Below are 6,160 nucleotides of genomic sequence, written 5' to 3'. Positions count from 1 at the left end.
TAATTGAAAACACGAAACCAGGTTCTTTCCAAATACTGAACTTTGACTCGTGCAGAAATCGTAATTTTAGCAGGGTCTTTCTGGACCCACGCTGCCCCAAATTTTAATGTAACAGATATGTAGCAGGTGGCTGAATTCAACCTTAAGACCCCAGCCATTTGGTTTTTCTCAAATTTAGGAATGCAGATTAGGCAGTCTCGCAGATTTCCCTGTCCAGCCAATCAGAATTTAAGGAGACGTCTTAAGCCACAAATTTGTAAAATCAAGGCTGATGTCTACATTCAGAAAGCTGGCTGGGACAATGTGAAAAATTCACTCACCTGGGACACACGCGCTCCACGAAGTTCTGTCACGTTTTAAATTGCAAATACTTGTAACCAATGGGTTTCTGTAAAAAACAACAAAACCACATTCCGTGGTTTTAGTCCTCAAGCGAACTATAGCGACCGAGCGACCGCCGCTTGTCGGCGAAGTTTAGTGCCAAATTTAGCGGATAGAGAGTGTCGCGTGGTCAGCATAACGAATTCCCACGGCCGTTAATCTCGGTTTTCTAGACCGGAGCCGCTACTTCCTTGAAATAGCTCCTCAATTATCCTCACGAGGCTGAGTGGACCCCGTTCCAGACCCATTACTTCTGAGAGAATCTGGTAGCGCCTGGAATGAACCCGGACCTCTGGATCTGTAGCCAGGAACTCTGACCACTAGACCACAGAGGGGGCCCAGGTCTCTATAAACAGTTCTGAAATTAAGTGATAATCATAATTTAATTATTACAGTGAATTTGTACATATATTAACGAATTTACCAATAAAACTCCAGTGAAAAATTAACCGGTGCTGTTTGTATGTAAATGGTTCCACACTCCTGTTCACCAAAGTCACGGACAATCAGCACGACTCAAGAAGTGTCACGTCCCTCCCTGAGCTAGGCCACTAGAAACGCAAATGTAAAGCAGGACCAAATTTCCAATCGCAGTTAATCTCTCCCCAGAGACGACTGCTGTCGCCTGACATTTCCACCTAATTAATTCTATGGTCCTATCTTAGCGGAAGCAACAGTTTACTACGAACCCAGTCTATCTTAAGTCTCATCAATTCACTCATCCCCACCGCTTACCTTACAAACGGTTGTACGGCGCCCCTGCTGGGAAGTGAATCCCGAATCCTTTGTCGTACTTCTCACAGTTGATACACCAACGTTACCTGATGTATTAAAATTTTTTTTGTTCCATTTCCTATTAATTCATACGTTTATAATACTGCATGCTTACCATTTCTGTTGCTAAGTAAAGAAAAAGGAGAGAGAGAGAGAAAGTCGGTTACTGTGACCATGTAGTCTGAAGATGTCTACTCTTACACTTTTTCTTGTTTCCTCTACATCTGAGTACTTTATTTAATTCGCCTCACTCTGGACAACCAGAGTTTGATTTCCGATAGAGGTTCTATGACCATGTTAACCTAGCTCAGGGACCACCAAGCCTCCTATCTACTTGTACTATCTTCTTCTGTCCCGAGGATAAAGTCAAAAAAACTTGAAACTGTCCTATGTGTGACGTAACAATGTTTAGGAATCGTGGAATTTTCCTTCCGTCGCCTCCCATAGGCCTTGATGGTTCGGCTCGGTTCGGTTCGGTTCGGCTCGGCTCGGTTCGGCTCGGTTCGGTTCGGCTCGGCTCGGCTCTCCAGTTGCATAAAATTAATTTCACCAAAAGTTTAACTTCGAATATATTTTTTTTTCGAAGGGATATTTTTATATAATTTTTCTTTTGTAAACTAACGATAATGCTGCTTCCTTGCAAATTTTGCCTTACGTCGGATAGCTGTGGGCTATTAATAATTCTCTATCCTTCTGTGCAAGTTACGAGAATGGGATTCGCTACTGGACTAAAAGACAAATTTTCCTTAACCTTTTAATATCACACTATATTTCATTTTACCTCTGGGCACCCACACTGAGGGAACATGCAACAAAATTGTATCATCAGTTCACATTGTCAACTATTGTCCCTTTCTTTTAGAAGGAGGATGAAATAATTTTCCTTCTCTCCTCAAATCCATTCCACGATATAAGAACTGTCCCCTGCTCTTCTCTCGCTTTACTCATCTAGAACTGTAACTTGATTTTGTATATGGGAAACAGTTGACAGGACATCCATCTCCTTTCTTCCTGTAGAAGCCATCACATTTTCACTGCCACCCTCCTCTTGTTCCACCTACATTTCTCCAAAGGGGTTGAAGGTTTCTTTTTGTAATCATCTTCTTCAGAGACTATAAAAAAAAAAGAACTGCCGAGAGTTTCTCTTTCTGATCGCTGTAACTTCGTTCCAGTTTCCTTACATTTCCAACCACCCCTTTTTTTCGGAGGGTTGGTCCTTGATGTATCGTCAAGAGTACTCCGAAGAGCGAGGGGAAATGGAGTGAGGGCGGAAGTCGACCAACTTCATCACTTTCTTTCAAGTTTCTTCTATTGCAATATAGCTCTGTCCCAAATTTTTGTTGTAATTTGTGAAACAAATAAGGCTTTCTAATATATCTGTTAACTTTAAGACCATTTATCAAAGTTTACTTTCAAGAGCATGTTCAGAACAAACAACCGAACAACTTAACAACCGTTACTGATGAAGCAGAATTTAGTCATAAAATCAGAATATATTATGAAATCTGCTGCGATTTTAATTATTTCATAAAAATATAAACAGCTGTTATAATTACATGGTAAACAAATCATCTTTTATTTCACCCTCAGTATTCTGCCACTTAAATATCTCTCCTTATTCTTAAGTCATTACATATCTTTATGCCGGTCACGGTAACCGAACAGTCTAAGGCATGCACTGTCTTCGCTCGCTCGGAAGCCGGGATCATGGGTTCGGATCTGTTTCCTGTGAGGTACGAACTGAATTCTTATATATTATTCTTATACACTGCCGGTCACGGTAGCCGAGCGGTCTAAGGCATGAACTGTCTTCGCTCGCTCGGAAGCCGGGATCGTGGGTTCGGATCGGTTTCCTGTGAGGTACGAACTGAATTCTTATATATTATTCTTATACACTGCCGGTCACGGTAGCCGAGCCGTCTAAGGCATGCACTGAATTCACTCGCTCGGAAGCCGGGATCATGGGTTCGAATCCAGTTCAATGCATGATGTCTGTATTTTGTGCTTTATTCGCTGTTTATGTTGTTCTGTGTGTAGGTAGCGGCCTTGCAACGGGCTGATCCCCCGTCCAAAAAGTCATACCGACTGTGTATAGGATCAAAAAACTGACGAAAAAACGGTCAAGGCGCAACAATGGGCTATAGAGCCATAACAGTTCAATTCAATTCTTTATTATTGTCACGTGACCTAGCCAACAGGTGACAATTTCCCGTTGCGCCACCCACTTCACATTATTTATATGGCGAGCCAACAGCCGCAAGGCCAATTACAGACAAAGCACAGTGTAGATACAAGTAATTACATTATGAACAAACACAACATAAAGTCAAAGACAAATTACAGGCAAGCACTAGATGATGATGATGATAATTCAATTCAATTCGTTATTTTTTAAGTGCGAATTTAACAGAACAGTGGCGAATCACAAAGTTAACACGGAGTACGTAGAAATACACAAAAGTAATTAAAAAGCAAAATACAAAAGATGACAGTCTTTATATAATAGCAATAAATTCATAACAATTCCAAGAAAAATTAAATAAATAAAATAATAATAATAATAATAATAATAATAATAATATTTTATTGTGTTCATCGTGGTATCCGGAACACATAAGAACACTAATAATGTCACGCTGCAAAGAATGCACTTGGAAACTGTGTGGACTCCAGTGAGGACTGTGCCCATGTGATCCTGTTGCTTGTTCAAGTGCATATACATGGTTTGTTTTCATGGCGCATGCTCAGATTACGAATTTAGTGGGGGGGGGGCGTAAATGAGGGCTTAGTTGCTAATAATATGAATAAGCAGTTGTGGACAGCTGGACAGATGACAAGTGGTGATCCTCTGGCTTGGAAACTGAACGAGGGAATTGACAATCCCTCACCGCGAAAATGTAATATATTCCAAAGTGGCGCACACGGCAGGAAGGATTCTTGTGAAAGTGGCATTGAACCTTCGAGTTCCATAGAATGTAGGATCGGTTTTGTCAGTTGATCTACTGTCATCTTCTGAAGACTGATTTCGTTGCATGGAGGCTGTTACTATAGCCAAATAGTTTATATAACATTTTAGGTTTTCACGGCGGTGACTATGAAGAATGCCGTCTTAGGGGATGTGGCGCCGTGTAGATATTTTGTTAACTCTGATGATTGAGGCGATACATTCCTCCGAAACGTCGGTTAACAAAATATTTATACAGTGCCACATCCCAGAAGGCGGCATCCTGTCCCTTACCACTATACAGTCGCCTAACTTCAGGGACAAATATTGTGCCTTATTCCGAAACAAAGCTTCACTTGTATTGTCTCTATTCCCAGCATGATTTCAGTCATATCCTCTCGTGTCACGTGTTTTACACAGAGAGCATAAAGTATATGTCTTATGAATGGAGTTTCCACATCTGCTTAGATTAAAATAGAGCTATCGCATTGAGAACAGCCTGTAAACAAATATTCTTTCTAAATATATCCCTTAAAATTCTGTTCACTCTGTTAGCTTAATGGAATGCCGATTAGGTCGCTGGGTGCGTATGAGACAATCCTGTTCGTAATATTTTTCATAGTTTAAATCCTTTCAGTTAGTTGTTAATAGCTGTGAGAGGGATTAAAGGGACTTTTCAAATAAAAACATGAACGAAACCCTCGTCACAACAGGTGGGTTTGTTTTATAGCGTGGACATAATGAGCTGTCTCTGGGTAGGTAGGGAATTTTTGTGTGGGAAGTTTATTGATTTCACCTCGTGGCAGAGCGTGAGTTAACAGAGTATTTGATGTGGCTGGAGGTGAGGGAAAGGCCTTGTTAAATCTCGGTGCTGCCAGAGTTACGAGGAGCAGGCTGGTTTGAATCCGGTGGGGATGAACAGGACATAAAACAAATATGAGAGATGGCCGAGAAGGGGAGTGCGTCCCTTCATATTTCCACACCGTTTAGGAAGGAGAGTAAATCCTTGTATGGATTTTTTACATATATATGGAAGAAAACCCTCAGTTGTAATAAACATATTGTGGCGTGCTGCCTGAAAGCCGAACAATAAGACGTCCATCACTAGTTAACGGCTAGCGATTCCTAGACAGTAATGTCTAGGAAATCGTTACCCCCAAATAAAAATTATTTGAGGCAGACACGTATTCCCGCGGCAACAAGAGATTCGTTGCATAGCAGCGGGCGAAATTAACCCTTCGACAAGGTGTTCCCTAATCAGTCCGAGTGCAGGATATAACAGTTCGTATTCGACGGTACACATTCTATTCTCTCTCTAGTATCTTCTCGCTTCACAGTCTTTTTTTGATAAAGGTGAAATTGTTCCTGTGTTTAATTAATTAAGCACAACATTAAGACGTATTGTAGAGTGGAGATATAGCTCCACCATTCATGACCTAGGTACTAGAAAAAAGGTGAGTAGTGTGCTTCATGCTCCTGCTGCTTTACCCTCTGAAAAGAGCCCCCCAGTAATCATTGGATAGGAAGCTCTTTGGGCCACAGAGACGCTCTTGACGCTGTTGAGAAAAGAAAATATTGCCTCTGCCGCGAATCAAGTATTAGATGACCCGTCAGTAGCCCGTTGCTATGCCGACTGTGCCATCACAATATAGTTAACTTTGTATCAGATATGGTTTGGTTTCCATGCAGACGGCATTAGAATGGCAAGGCAAACAGAAAAAAACACGGCATTTGAAAATTTAACGGGAAAATTCTACAGTTCCCATCTCTTGCTAAGGTTTTCAAAAAGCTAAATCCTCCAATGATCTAATTCAACATATTACAGTCCTCGAGAAATATTTTGAGATCACATTTTAATTGATTATTTACACCATTAACTTCAAATTTTCTGCAAGTTATCTTGAGTAGACTGCGAGTACTAAAATAAAGATGAAGAAAGCAGTCTTCTGGGATTTGGCACCGTGTATATGTGGTGTTAACCGACGTTTCGGAGGAATGTATCGCCCCCATCTTCAGGGTAGAAGAAAAAGTATAAGAAATCTGCAAGCGACAACACCGTGA

This window comes from Cryptotermes secundus, unplaced genomic scaffold, assembly GCF_002891405.2.
Source record: "Cryptotermes secundus unplaced genomic scaffold, Csec_1.0 scaffold97, whole genome shotgun sequence".
Lineage (NCBI taxonomy): Eukaryota > Metazoa > Arthropoda > Insecta > Blattodea > Kalotermitidae > Cryptotermes > Cryptotermes secundus.
The sequence above is the reverse complement of the archived record's forward strand: the minus strand, read 5'-3'. Positions refer to the sequence as shown.